Genomic DNA, 15,751 nt, shown 5'->3' on the forward strand with positions numbered 1-15,751 from the left:
GGAGTCAGGAATGGTGGAACTGCAGCTGAAATACCAGAGTCAACTTTAGGGCCCTCAGTTCAAAGCAAATGTGGACAAACTGGAGAGGATGCAATAGAGAGCACCAAGGTGGGGCCCTGGAGCACAGACCTGCCAACCAGGGGCTGAGTGAGCCAGTCCTGCCTAGGCAGGGGCAGGAGGCTGAGGGGATATCAACTAGAATACCTAGGTCAGGTATGAAGAGAGAGACAAATTCTCTCCATAGTGGCAGATAACCACCAGTGGCACAGGCAGATGTCTCTGATTCAGAGGTTCAAGCCAGATGCTAAAAAAACCATTCACTGGTGGGTAATGCAGTTCTGGAATGGGCCACTCAGCCTGCAGAGTCTCCATCCTTTAAAAGGTTCTCTAGACTTTGCTAGACAAACCATGGCTGACCTGACCCAGCACTGCTGGTAGTCCTGCTTTGAGCAGGAGGTTGGGCTAGAAAATGCCAAAAGTCCAGTGTATTTTTAATTTTGTGAAAACCCTATAAGGCCTAATTGTGTTCCTGCTGGGCCCCTGACATGTACCTTCCCACTGAAGGTTGGTGGGACTGCTGGGTGCAGGGTGGGGACTTTAGGAAAGAGCAGTCCTTTCAGCTGATCACACTTATGCAAACTTTCTGCTCCGGGAAGATTTTCTATTTATAGAGGCTGACATAAAACCAGTCAGTGAATGAAATTCTGTCCACACACTTCTATTGGTTTTGGATCAAATCCTAACCCCCCTCCACAGGGAAGGAAGGAGGAGCAAGGCAGTTGCCTAATCCTCCTGTGACCATGGGAAATTCCCTTTCATCATAGAATCCTGTGGCTGGTGCTGAGTGGCCCCAGAGGGGGCACTGCAGGGGAAGTGTGCAGGGGGTTGTCTGCTGACAGCTCTGACCAGCATCAGCTTTCCCTGCCCAGCACACCCCTTCAAAAGTGAAACCACTCTGGGGAGCAGTAGCAGCAAAGGTTAAAATAGTGGGCTGGAACAATCCTAGAGAAGGCTGGAAGTATGTCAAGTTGTTTTGTTGTGCCACAGGATCCCCTTCCCCTTGGCTTTATCCACACCACATTCATTTTTGTCCATAGCCTACACTTCCCTAAAAAGTACATTTAAAATGTTTTGCCCTGTATAAAGAATCGGCCTGTCAGGCTCAGACTGAATCACAACTGTTCAAAAGCCTTTCAGCTAATTAAAGGAAGTTCTTCAGGGGAGTTTGTAGACGAGTTTTAAGGAATTTTACAGAAATTCTTTGACACTTAAAGTAGTTTTAGGTACTTCTGTATTTGTAGACTATCACATGCTGGGGAAACATAGTAGAACAATCCTGCATTTGTTTACTCCTTTCAACTATTGTTTTCAGCTTAAAAAAACCCCTTCAGTATAAAACTATAAAGCTTAATTTTAATCCATAATTAGAGAAACCAGAAATATACAGGCCAAGCAGTGCAGGTCTGAACTAATTAAACATAATTATTATTGAACATGTTAATTAAAAAAACCCAGTATTTTACCTATACATAATTTATCCAGAGAAGTTTAAAGCCTCTCTCATAATACGGAAGCTTATAAATAACAGGCAAGGAAAAACCTCTTTAGGCTCCCATGAGGACTATCTTGTGCAGTAATTAGTTAAGAAAACAGAAGTTTAGTTTGACAGTCACACAGACTGAACCCAGTTACAATCAAATTCAGAACAAAGTGGAGCTTTTAGAGGCAGCAGCATTAAAGGACCACAGCATTAGACAAAGCCTTAACAGAGCGAGTGTGCACAGTGAGAGAATGACACAGGAGCAGGAGACCAAAGCATTAGGATGACCCAAATACCAAAGCCTCTGATGCATGATCAGTAAACACTACAATATTTCAGCACAGTTCCCAGCATCATTTCTCAATCTGGTTATTCCAGTTAAGCATCTGTGCAGGATAACTTTGGCAGAGAGGTTGGTTCAAAGGTGCCGCTTTCTTTGGCATCTTGTCTGGGTCAGGAGGCCTTACAGGAGCTGATGTTAGGATGCTGTAGGATTCAGATCTGTGGGTTACAAATGCTGTGGAGTTCCTCTTCACAAAGCCTAAGCTGTAGTGCACGAGTTCAGCCAGTGATATGATCACCTTGCTCTAGAAGATAGGGCTCCAAACTCCAGTACCTGCCCACTGTAAGGGGATACTTTAAAATACAACAAAATTATGGTGTCCATTTTCCATTTTATGGATTTGCAGTTGAACTAAGGCTTCCTTTTCTTTTTTCTTATATTTTCTTTTCTGTTTCTTCAAATGCCCATGCCATGCTATTTCGGAAAATATTGCTAACATTCATCTTGTCATTAGTGAGATGACTAAACAGGAGTATCACAGCTTCTGGCCCTGGGCAGTTTCCATATGGTGAGTGGTGCCAAGCACCTCTGCTAATTAAATTGTGCCAAAGAAAGTTGTTAATTCTTTATCCAACTGTTTGAATAGTGAAATCTTAAATGGGTGTCACATAACAATTCATGTCAGTGGGAACAAGATGAAGAACTCTTAGACTGCAGAGAGCTTAGTGGATCATACTTGTTTAAAGTGCCCTAGTCCTCAACCCAAGTGGTTGTGATCTGTTTTGGAACACAATGAACTAAACAGTACTAAGACAGGGTGGAGGAATGTTAAACCTCCAGGTCCATCAATTATGTCCCTGCAGATAAATAGTTCTAGTGAGCTAATGCTGAAATGTCAGAGGCCTGGATTGTGAGACCTCGTGTGAATGTGTGACACAGGTAGGAGATTATAAGGAGCTTTCAAAGCCTTTACACACACCAAGCAAAGCTCAAGCTCTTCTAGGCAAAAGAACACAGTGAGCACACTCTCCTTGCTCCCCTAAAGACACCTGTTCCAAGGTGAGAAAAAGTGCAGCCTTAGCCACCAAATCCCCAAAAGAAGCTCTTCCTATAAAACAGCATAACATGAATAACTTTACCAATGCCATGCCTGTCTCCTGGATTTTTCCACTGGAAAGCAGACAAATTTTTAATTGGCTTGATCCCAAGTGCTGTGTTTTCTCTACCTGGCAATTCTGAAGTATGAAAATATGCATCTGAGTACAAATAATCAAAAATGAGTTTTAAAGAAAGTCTGATCTAAAATCAATTCTGTTTTTTGGCTGTGGGACTGGTTTGGGTTAATTTGTTTGGGTTTTTTTTTGTTTTCAATGTTGCAACAACACGTACATGAAAGGCACCTGAAAGCTACAGATTTCTCCGGATTTCCTGTAAATGTTGGGATAATCAAGCCTGCTTGTAGGCCACTTGCATTTAGTGCCAGAGACAGACTTCTGAATTACCACAGTGAACGTCAGTGAACTCTCAGTCATCCAGGAAAACACTCTGCTTGTGGTGAAAGATATTCTTTGAATTTGGTCATTAGCATACTGAACTGGAATTCAGTCCAAGGCTGCTGGAGAGGAGCACTTCCTTCTCTTCCATGGAAAGCAGCCAGCTAACACAGAGGATGGAAAAAGTGGAGGATTTACCTTGGTTTCCCAGCAGTTTTTCCCACCACAAATCTCATAACCCTTTGATGATCAAAAGAGCCTTTGTCAACCTTAGAAATTTTAGCTGGGCAAGAATCCATGAATTGCACAAGTGATGTGAACAGATGGCACCTAAAAAAATGAAAGGAGGTATTTCTATACCAAAAGAATCTGCTTATGGAACTTCAATCCTGTTCAAAATTTATTAATAAAGTAGTTTCAACAGATCTTGCAGTAATTAAGGGGCTAAGTACAAGTTTCAGCTTTCATTTAGAGGTTGCCAAATCAAACCCATGTGGAACTATTCATTAGAGCCCCAGGAGTTTGGAAGACAACTGAGAAGAACACAAGGCATTGTTTATTACACATCGTCTCATCAAAAGCTTATTAGTTTGAGCAGCTGAGTTTTTGAATGTTTGGGATGGCAACGTTGTAAACGAGCTCCTCAAAGGAGGCCAAACATGGCAGTTCTTTGACTTTTGCTGGGCACTTACTTCCAGTAAATTTTCTAATGGCTTGGTCCATGGAGATCACAATAATTGTCACTGTGACAGTGATGAGAGAACAGGGGCACACAGCAAGAGAGACATGCAGGCAGTGTCCAAACAGGCTGGAGAGCCCAAGTGCTGTCTGCCCTCAGGAGTGTGATCCTGTTTGCTGGCTTTCTTTAGAAATCAGCATTTCATCTGTAGCCAAGACACTTGAGCCAAAATATAATATTCCCATGGTTTAAGAAAATGTTGCAACAATGCAGCATAATCTTCTTTTGGGATTGATATTCTTCTTCACTTGTCAATGATCTATCCATTTTTATACAGGCAAATGAACATCACTGAAAAGTAAACTGTTCTAATAATACCACTGTACCTACTGGATTGATTTTTGCTTTTTAAGGCTGAAAGTAGCAGAGTGGCACAAGGGAGAACAGCCTGTACTGGGTGGACTTTGTTCTGTCGTGTCCTTTCCAGGAAGTGGCAACAGAAAGAAACCTGTTACAAATTCCCCAATTGTACTGTGAGAGACAAAAAATACCAGGGCTTAGCCATGTCCTGAAGTGACACTTCCTCTCAGCTTCAGCAGTGCAGCAAAGTGGGCAGCAAACAGGCAGCTGCATGGCAGACATTAAAAAGGAAACCTTAGAATTTGTGCAGGAGCTGGTAACCCCTGGCACGGGCAGGCTGAGGGAAAGCCCTGCCCTTCCCAGTGACAGGGATGCCAGAGGCAGGCTCAGGGTCAGCCCTGCCCTTCCCAGTGACAGGGATGCCAGAGGCAGGCTCAGGGTCCCCACGGGGAGGAGCAGCTGGCACTGAGTGTGCTGGCACAGTGCTGGGCACAGCTCCAGGAAGGGTTTTCCTCTTAGAGCAAAGGACAGCAGCACACATCTGACAGTGTGGACACCAAACTTAGAGACCCTCTGGATTAACAGTCAATGGTTGTGCTGCCGCTCAGGAGCAACTCAACGGGATGAAGGAAGGTGCAAACAGGAGTCACACAAAGGTCAAAGGGAACTGTCCAGTTCCACACCCCAGGAACTACCCCAGGCACAGGGACATGCTGGCAACAACCAGCTAGAAAGCAGCTCTGCAGAAGAGAACTGTGGAGTCCTTGGTAGATAAGCCTTAGGAAAAACCTCTGCTGGGCCTGTCAGTCCAGTTTGACTTCAGTTTTCACACACAGCTTCAACAGATAACCTTAATTCTGATTATCTAACAGGGCTTTTTAAATATTTTTTCCCTGCCCCACAACATTATGAGGAAATTGGGGTCAGATGGAAGTCCTGAGCAAAGAGGCAAGTCTGAGGGCAAACCCACCCACCAAGGTTCCAGGCTGGACCCAAACACAGCAACAGAACTGCTCTGAGAGGAAACACTGCTGAGGGTCTGAGCTTAAAGGCAGTTCTGGGCAGACAGCACGTGGGTGGAGGTCCCACATGATGCTGATGGGGACAGTTTTGGTGCTCTCAGGCCACTGACAGAAGGTAAATTCCCATGGTCATAGCTTATCTTCCCGTATAGGAAGGCTCTTTGAAAGTACTGTGTATGTATTACAGGGTTTCATGTAGATTTTCTAGGCTATAATGAATATTTAATCTGTATTTTTTCAGCAGTCTTTGGTGGGATCTGTTTCTGAACATCTACACTAATATTAAAAAGAATAATTTTAATAACTTTGCATGCTACAATGCTACTTTCTTGCAGTCCTCATTAGCTATTTTCCAAAGCTGTAGAATTTAATATTCCTACTGTTCCAAACGAGTCTGTAATTTTAATGCTTTAAGTGCCGTCTCCTTCTCTTTTTGGTGATAAACCTAAAATAAGCATATTTTGACACATTAATGAGTAAGTTTTGTTTCTTTTAGCACAGGGAATGTTTCACAGTCATTGCCAGTTTCATGTCTGTATTATCCTTCTGGAGAAAACAGTTGGGATTTATTTAGAGGAACTTCATCAGGAGGTGGAAAACCACCAGGAAAGTATCAAAGAAATCAAGTTTCTGTAAATATTTTCTGTGAGTTACCTTCTTCCCAGACTAGGAGTTCACTCCCTGCAGGCTGCTGGGGACCAGAAGGTGATGGCTTTGTTCCTGTGCAGGAGTGGGTCTGGTCAGTGTGTACAATCCCCAAGCCATGACCAGAGCCAGGTGTGAGGATGGTGTTTGGAAAACACGGCCCCTGTTCCCAAAGGTGTTCAGGTGTCAGTGCTGGCTGGCAGGGGGAGGAGGATTCCCCTGTCCAGGAAGCTCCTGTGCAGTCCCAGGACCACTCCCAGGTGCTTCCTGACTGCCACTGGGCTTGTGGTGCTGGAAGCAAAGATTCCTGGACAGGATGAGTAGAATGAAATGATAACAAATACATTAAAAATAAATTAATCTTGTCATGTGAATATACTACCTTCCATACCACTTGAGAGGTTGCTGCTCTTTGTCTGCCAAGAAAATACCAGGTATACTTTGAAAAATCAGTGTAGATGCTGAATGTCAAAGCCAACAATACTGTGGTTCATGAGCTCACCTGTGCTAGTCCAAGCATTCATATCTGAGGCATTTTTAAAGCCTCCGGGTTCACGATGCTGTATCCAAAGAATAAAAGGTGTTGAAGGAAATCTTTTTTTATTTTACCTTCTTGTGCCTTGACATAATTTAACTTTGTCCAGCTACCACATTACTACTATTTCTCTCTCATACTTTCAGTATTGTTTCTTTTCTGGTATTTCATAAATGGAATTTTCAGGGAAATTTGTGTAGCCTGACTTGCAAAAGATCCGCTTTCATTCTGAGCACGTGGAAGCTAATTTTGGTTTCACTTTAGAGGGAAAACTGTCCCTTTCAGCATGAGGTAACATAATTGCTTTTCCTTTTTTCTGCTTATAAGATACTTATAACTGTTGCATATGTAAGGTGGAAAGTAAGGCAATTGCAGTTTAAAAAAACAGGGTGGAAAACTATTGATTTCTTTGTAACCCTGAAGCAGTTCCTGCGTTGAGAGCAGTGTCTTCCCTGCTGGGCTGGGCTGTGCAGATGCTGTTTTCTCTTGCTGCCATTTCCATATGTTTGCTTTCTCTCCCCTTGTTTTCCCTCCTTGCCTGGGAGGATTGTAAACTGTGGCTCAAACAAGGCTGATCTGCATTTATAGTGCCTAGCACAGAAAAGTTCTGGTCATAGATCAGAGAGTCACTGCAACAGTGCTGAAAAAGTAGGTATAAAGTGAAATGATGGAGAGATACAAAGAGGAAGGCACTCCCAGAAATAGTGCTAAACCAGTGAGACTTGTGGGGGAATGGGAGTGGCATGGCCCTTCACAAATGTTAAACTGATGAGGAGGGAGTTTACAGGAAAATCTAAGAAAGTAGTTGGAAAGAACTGCCATTTAATAGATTTGTCAGGGTTAGATTTATTAGATTTGTAGGGTTTCACAGTGGGTTGTAGAAGATCTAATATCTTGTCCTCTAATCTGAGAGTAAATTTGAAAGACATGATTGATGCCAAAAAATGGTGGAAGGTTAAAAAGCAATACAGAAGAGAATCAGGTTGTTTGTTTGCTGGGCTTGTTCTTGTAAAATGCTTTTTTCATAAAGGTAGGGCTGAAGTTAGTGCATCATGTGGCAAAGAAATGTGAGCTTGCCTAGACAATAAGAGTTATCCTGGAAGGTGATACCTCCAAAACTGAAATGAGGGCAAGGGAGATAGAAATAGGGTGATGTTTATATAGAGACCACCAGCAAGGTGGAAATCCACACACAGCTCTAGCATAGCTCTGAAAAGAATGTCAAAAAATTGAAAAGAGAAAAGAATATTGAAAAACTGAAAAGGGCAAAGAATGGTTTACCAGAAAACTTTAGGGTTGGCAAAAACACCTCACAGCAAGACACTAAAGAATGTTGTATGCTTCATTTATCAAAAAGAGAAAAAGAAGTGGCTTCTTTAGAGGTTTGAAGTTCTTCCATGAGAAAGGAAAATGGGACTTTTACAGAAAAAGCAAGGATGTGAAGAAAAGCCTGAGACAGAAACAGTGTGAAATAGAGGCACAGCTTTTTAACACTGTGACTGACCCCAGGACTCTGCTTCTCTGCTAAAACTGTCACCACTGTGGCTGTTGCTGCAGCCAGGCCTGTGTGAGGGGACAGCAGTGCACCACACAGTGGGGAGTGTCCAGTGTTCCAGTGTCCCAGTGTTCCAGTGTCCCAGTGCTCCAGTGTTCCAGTGCTCCAGTGTTCCAGTGTCCCAGTGCTCCAGTGTTCCAGTGCTCCAGTGCTCCAGTGTTCCAGTGGGCAGTGTCCAGTGTTCCAGTACTCCAGTGTTCCAGTGTTCCAGTGCTCCAGTGTTCCAGTGCTCCAGTGCTCCAGTGTTCCAGTGGGCAGTGTCCAGTGTTCCAGTACTCCAGTGCTCCAGTGTTCCAGTGCTCCAGGGCCACCCCAGCCTTGCTCACTGGCCTTGGAGACTACAACTGCACTCCTGAAATGAAAACTTTGAAAACTCTTTTTACTCCTGTTATCAACTGAATTGGATGTCACTGGAGTAATAAATGAGTAATAACTTGCCCTTGGTGCCAGACAGCCTGGTGCTCCTGGCTGGGGGTTTGTGAAGGTGGCTGCTCCACCTGGTGTCACCACCAGGGTCGGTGTGAGATCACCCAGCTTTGCTCTGTGCCAGCTTTAAGTCTTTGGGAACAGAGGAGAGTGCAGTAATGCTGGACCATGGCAGGGGCCAGACCCAAATTCCTTACATGTGCAATATGTGCTCCCTTGGAGGACTGAGTGGAAAGAGAAGGTGTAGTCGTGGCAGGGAAGGGGAAGGACACCATTTTCCATGTTGCCTCTGTGACTTGGCAGAATTTGTGGTTGCTCAACAGTTCATTAAGATCAAACCAAGAGGCTTGTGACTGCTTATACTGCCATTTGTGTTCTCATGTGATCAAGTAAAGTCACAAGCTGAAAACAAGCACCCTGTTTTTCCAGTTTCTGTTGCTTTCCCTTGTCACATGGATGGTGTGGAGCATCGTGTCCAGGCATGATGTCTTTTACATGTCTTTTACAATTGGCTGATATTCTTCTGATCCAGCAAAGGAAAGGGAAAGGGTCATTTTGTGATTAAAGAATAGGGCTTGAAATTGTTATTCTCCCTGACATTGGTGCCTCTGCCACAGATGTCATGTGTGTCTGTTGGCACATCACCCAGTGGCTTTTGCCTCACGTTCTTTCCCAGTAAAATTAACAGAAATATTTTTATGATGGTAGTTCAAGGTTCATTTAATGCTAATATTATCCTTGATAACCAGGGAAAGCATTTCAAATAAGTTGTGGTATCTTCATGCCAGTAACTTCAAAAATTACCTTCTGCTGTTTGAAGCCCTCCCCTTTATCAGTAAAGAGAGGAATGCTCTTACCTTGAGGTAAGAATACTTGTTTTTGAAAAAACTGTTGTTTTATCTTATCTAGAAGAGTATTGACAGCAGGTTTATGAGCAAAACAAGTAGGAAGGAGCATCAGTTGTGCAGCAGAGGTCGCTGCTGCATTATTTGAACAAACTTTGCCACTGCTGATAGGCCTAACCAAAAGGGTTTCTAATTCACAGTAAATATGGGGATTTCGATGAAATTAACATTTCCCTGGAATTATTATGTCTTTGAAACAGAAAAAAATCCCAAAATGAGCTACATATACAGAGCTTGTACTCTCAGGAGTCTGCAGCTGTTGGAAAAACTTCATCTCAACCCTTTCCCAGCCTGGTAGGAAGCTCTCACAGACAGACAGAACAGCTTTTCCCACGTCATGTCTTTCACTGCTAACACCCACAGAATCGACAAGGGTCACTTTTAGAGATGCCAGACCCGGTTTGTGTCTGTTTGTGCCCTAAAACAGGGCACCCAGAAGGTTCAGGCCCCCAGTCCTGCAGTGGAGATCCTCAGGCAGGTGCCCCGTGGGGCTGGTGGTGTGCCCAGAGTGGGGCTGGTGGTGTGCCCAGAGTGGGGCTGGTGGTGTGCCCAGAGTGGGGCTGGTGGTGTGCCCAGAGTGGGGCTGGTGGTGTGCCCAGAGCTGCTCTGGTCTGCCCCTGACCTGCAGGTCGAGGTCCTGCTGAGGAACCAGGGGTGTCCTGCAGAGCCCCAGGGCCTGAGCCTGGAGCAGGGCAGGGCACAGCACTGGGGTTTGTCCATGGGGCAGCTCTGCTTTGGACACAGGGGTCTGGAGCACAGCCAGGACTCTGCCACGGAGCTGAACAGCTGGGAAGGGAGAGGATGGAAAAGAGACCAAATCCTGGAGTGCTACAGGCAGGAATTCAGGTAGACCTGTCATGGATTTGATGGACATTTGTCATATTTCAGGAGCTTGAATTAGGTTTAATTCAGCAGCATTTTAAGATGTAGCCAAACTATCTCTCCTAGCACCAGGTCTCTCTGTTCCCAAGCATAATCCTATAAGAACATAGCACAGGGGCAAGGAAGAAGAGTTTTGTTACCCCTCCTTTGTTCCCAGAGAGCAATGCAAAAAAATTACAACCAGAATTAGGGTTATGGGAAACCTTAGTGGCAAAAACTCACTGAAATGAAAGGGGGTGTATAGAATAAAGGGTTCACAAACAGCAGCAGCAGTGTCCAAGCCACTTCTGACCAGTACTTACACAGAGATTATTTCCAATCACAACTGGGCCAGGTTAGAATTACAGTAAATTTCTGAGCTTCATTTCACAGTGCTGTACATTCTGGCTCCAATCTAGTAGGTTATTTAAGCGTGTCCCTAATCTGCCTAAGGAGAGCTGTAGAATTCAGGAGGTGTGTTGGGAGATCAAGACATGAGCTCTCAAGTCAAGGCCAAATCTGCTCTGGGACTTTCTGCACCCCTTACTCAGTCCACCAAGCAAGACTTTCTTCATGTGATTCTATTAACAACTGGCTAATGGAATCACATCTTTAGGCCATATTTTTCAATAGGAACTTCTGGATTTTCAGATCCTTATCTCTTCTTTTCAACAGAGGTCACAAGCTTTCTCTTTGAGCTAACAGTTTGCAGCTCTGTTTGGCTTTGTGAGTCCTCAGGCTCTCTGAAAAGCCAGTCTGACTTATTTATCAAATGAGTTACCAGCACAGATGGATAAAAGTACAAACACAAACCTCTAACAAATGTGAATCTGCCCATACCAGCAGCAGTTCTGCAGTGGATACAGAGGGGAAGCCTCCAGTCATTATGGATCTTGCTAAATTCAGTTCTAGCTGGACATTGTTGAAGCAGGATTGAATGTGGATTACATCATCAGTTTACATGTGGAGCTTGTGTAACTCTTTCCTGGAACTTCACCAGGTTTTAGAAAGTAGATTTTTACATATTATGCTCACACATAAGTGTTGGCATGAGGAAAAAATTCCTACAGTTAATAAATAAAACCAGGATGTCCCAGGAAATCTTAACATCTTCTAGAGTGACTTTGGCACTTGTCCCTGGCCTTAAAAGTCCTTTATATTGTTCCATTATAGTCTGTTTTGTTCCTAATTATTTAAGAAACTGAACACCTTGGATAAATTCCCACCTGATGCTCTGGGGAAGGGACTGTGGAGACCTTTATGTAACTGTCCTTCAGCTGGGAAAGACAGAAACCATTGGCAGCACAGGCTGGAGAGAGCAATCACAGAGTAAGTTTTAATCAAGGATGGGAATAAGTGCAAGAATGTGCTGGTGTGTTGGAGTGGCTTGCACTAGAGATGTGCTGCAGTCATGCTTCAGTCAGCCAGGAGTGTCTGGGCCAGATTAAGGGTCCAGTTGTCTGCAATACTGACAGTGCAAAGCAACGGAGATGAAATTTTTTAGAAGCATCCAGTGGACCTGTGTGCTTTTGGAAACTTTACTCAGAAACTTCTGTGTGTAGGGACAATTTGAGCTATAAAAGATGATTAGTGATTTAAAAACAAAAAAACAAACTAAAACATTGCTTTAATATTTTAGTTAGCTCTTAAGTAAAGCAAAAAATGTGAGCTATTTCTTGAGTCAACAGCTGTTCTTGCCAAAGCCTACAGTGAACCCTCGGTCAGGAGTGGTGCCTCACCCTCATGACCCCTAACCATGCTGAAACACAGCTTTGAAACCTCCTGCTCCCTTCACTCTGGTGTTTTCCTGGTTGCCCACCCTCCTTCTGATCATTCCCCTCGGTGTATTTTTGGTAGTTATTCCAAATCCTTTCTCCAGCTTTCTGTACGTGGGAGGCCCAAATGCTTCTTTTCTGCCCCATTTTTTGGCTATGATTCACGTATAAAATCATCACCATCCCTTGTTGAGGACTAAGAAAACTACCTTTTTATTTTTATATTTTATCCAGAAGAGAGACTTAGCAAAAAGTTATAGTTGTGAATAATTTAACCATGCGCTACATTCAGCCTGGCTGAACAGAATAATTGAGGTTGAACACCTAGTCCAACTGCCCTTGTTTAAAGAAGGTCAGCTAGAGCAGGTTGCCCAGGACCACAAGCAGTTGGGTTTTAAATGTGTGCAGGAATGGTCTGCAAACACTGCTCCAGCATTCACCTTTACAGCAAAAGCAGGGCTCAGCTTCCTCCCCCCTTCTGCAAGTCATTTTATCCAAGTTCCTGTGGAGACCATTGTCCCTCTTGTCAAAGAGCTCCCTTTGTGTTTAGACTTGGTCTCCAGGTTCTCTGCTATTCTTGCTGCAGGACAAGTACCATAGCTGAGCCTTCACCAGGACTCATTCTGCAACCGAATTCTCATCCGGAGGTATTTTCTTCCTTTTCCCTGATAAAAGTTGTCTCAGCAATCCAGAAGGGTTCATGGAAGGGTATTTATTTTAAAGTCTTTCCAGCCTGCTGTGTTGGCTTATCCCTTTTCATGGTTCTCTCTCCTAGCTCCTTACTCTATCCTGTCAGTGCCCAATGTCTGCTTCGGTAAAAGTGCAAGCACAGAACGAATAACCAAACCAAGAAGCGATGATTTTACAGCACTGCATCCTGCCCTGTCTGTTCCTCACAGAGCTCTGCAGCAGCCTTTTGCATTTCAAAATTCCTTATCATGCCCCAGCCCCTCCCTGGCTGGAATGAGCAGTCCTAACTCTTTCAGTCATTGCAGGTGTTACAGTATTCGCACTTTCCCTTTTCTATGGACTGTACTTTATTTTCTGTACATTTATTATGTAGAAATAGCATGTGGCTTGGTTCTTGAAACTGGGAATAAATCACTGATACATCTTCTGGTTTCTGGGTGGACTCTGGGAAGGATCTGAAGGCAACTTTAAGAAACTGTAAGAAATTATGGTGTGGAATTCTCGGGGTGAAGGTTGGTACATTGTCCCACTGTTCTTTGTTCTGCAGTAAGCACACTGTGACTATTCCAGGTTATCACTGATGCCATCTAGAGCAGAACTGACCTTTTCATTCCTGCTGGGACTTTGTGGGGTTTTACTTTGAAACCAGTATATACTTAAGCCCTTGTGGTATCCTGTGCACATCATAGGGGATGGAAGAAGCTGGCACTGGCCTGTGAGTGAGATCATTTGTGTATTTAACATCCCACATCTATGGCACGACCTATAGGCACTAAGAACAAACTACATCTATAGGCACATTTATTTAAGCTTCTTTGGACAGGTTTAATGTCAGTTTGCCTGTTGTCTACAAAGTGCTACATACTTAGAATATGGGCTAGAAGGAATTTTTAAGCCCAGGTAGTGAATCTGTGGCTTCCAGAATATCTACAGCTTCCAGAATCCATTTCCCTGTCCTGTTTGTGGACAAAGCCCCGAGCAGAAAGGTGGCTCTGAGAGCAGGTCAGGAGCAGTGAGGCAGCAAGGGGAGAGCAAGGGGCTGAAATGCAGATCCTGGCCAGAGCCTCAGGGGAGGGAAATCAGGACCTGCTGGTACTCTCGGGGTCCTGACACGTTCCAGCAGGTAGAAAAGAACTTGCACAACAAAGATTTTGCTTTTGTAAATGGCAGTCCTGTGTTTAGCAACGTTCTAAAAACAATGTGAGTGCAGCATTAGCTGAGAGAGCAGAAGCAGATCTGGACCAGGGTGCCAGAAAAGCTTTGTACAAGGGGGACTTTTTATTTGGAATGTTCCAAGGACACATGGTTTTGGAATGCTTTGGAACAAGAAAGCCAAGCCATTTTTCTGGGTGGTGGTTTTGTGTTTTCTGGGGTTTTTTTCCTTTCCTCCAGTTATCTAACACTGTCCCGGGTAGGTGAACTTAAATTACCCTTTTCAGTATCTAGATTTCTGAAGGAAGGTTTTTTCTCTGCATTTCTTTTTTTCCACATATCTACATTTTTATAAGTATGTCTTCAACTTAATTCTGCAATACTTTTATTTGGACACTGACCTTTGAAAACAACAAGGCCATTGACTGTTATTTAGCACAGCATGCTGATCGGGGTGTATTTGAGCTTCCAGTACAGTAAATATTTATTGGACAGTAAATAAGATTCCTAAATAGATGTATCCTTGCAATGAGGAGGATGGAGAAGGATAGAGGACCCAATCTGAGCTAAGACAGGAATGTCAAAGTTATTTAACTATTCGTGTGTTGTGGGAAAACAGCTCCTTCATCTAATGGATTTTATTTCTCAAAATACCTTTGCATACTCTTCTCTCCTATCACTAATGATAAAAAGCAAAGCATTTCTGGTAGTTGAGAATAATACTGGAGTGAGGGCCAGCTCTTGTTGAACGGTGTTGTATTTTGCAAATTCCCAGGCTGTAACGATAAAATCTGAATTTGACCATGACACTACACCTGAATTCTCTTGTAACTGCATTTAAAATGTCCTCAGGGGTTCGTTTGGCTGCTCGCGTCTCTCAGTCGCTCAGACTGACCTTCCACAAGGTGGCACTTCAGGTATCCTGATGGAATCTGTTCTGTGCTTCCTTACATCAAACCAGGCTGCATTACAGAGCTCATCTGTAACGTGCTGCCTTTGGCTTTCAGTGTCTCGGGGCTGGGGTCAGGGTGGAGCCCTGTACCCCCAGGTACAGCCCCTCGGAATGCAGGCACACTGTATGGTGTATGATTGTACAATGACTGTCCTGCTCAGCTTTCGTGCCTGTTGGCTGTTTTCCGTGGGAAGTGCATCCCAACAAGGCTCTGTCAGTGCTGCAGCTGGAGGGGGTGGCAGCTCAGGAGGGGTGGCTGCAGGTCACTGCACACAGATGTGGCCACGAGTGTTGTGAGTGTGGCAGCTGCAGTTCACAGGGGCCAGGCTGGGTTTAGAGGGATGAGGATCAACTACCACGGGAAGAGAGGCAGGATTTTCATGGAGGGTAATGTATCTGATTGATACAATGCTAATGTAACTGTATATAACTTTAAAAGCCCTCGAGAAACCATGAACACGTAATTCTGGAATATGCTTAGTTTCTCTTGTGGTGTTAATATACCAAGTGCTGAGATTTTCAGATTACTCATCCAGAGGCATGAGTAATTTTTGAAAAAGGCCTCTAATTATGTGGTAAAAAAGTCAGATGTTCGTCATTACAGGTCTGTAGAAATATTCTGTTTAAACTGTTTATATTAGCTTTTGAAGGGGTTGTGATCTCGTTTTTCTCAGTGCTGTACAAACAGGCTCTGAAAAATATTCCCTGCCCATGCAATAGAACTGCAATTGGGGGTAGGAAATTCAGAGAGCTCAAGTGACTTATGAAATATCACTCAAGTCTGGAAATAACCTTAATATCTAGGTTGGTTTTGTCTATCAGGTAATGCTTCTGTTAATTAACAGTGTAAACTCTTCCTTTCACATAGATGTCTTCTG

The 15,751-nt window shown here is 43.8% G+C and overlaps 1 protein-coding gene across 1 annotated transcript in view; it reads left to right on the forward strand.

Annotated features, from left to right (window-relative positions):
* OSGIN1 (oxidative stress induced growth inhibitor 1) overlaps positions 1-15,751 on the forward strand; it is a 63,156-nt gene that overhangs the window by 24,364 nt on the left and 23,041 nt on the right. The gene's annotated exons all lie outside the window — the stretch shown is intronic.

The sequence above is a fragment of the Lepidothrix coronata genome, unplaced genomic scaffold (assembly GCF_001604755.1).
Source record: "Lepidothrix coronata isolate B3197 unplaced genomic scaffold, Lepidothrix_coronata-1.0 Scaffold110, whole genome shotgun sequence".
In the NCBI taxonomy this organism is placed as follows: domain Eukaryota; kingdom Metazoa; phylum Chordata; class Aves; order Passeriformes; family Pipridae; genus Lepidothrix; species Lepidothrix coronata.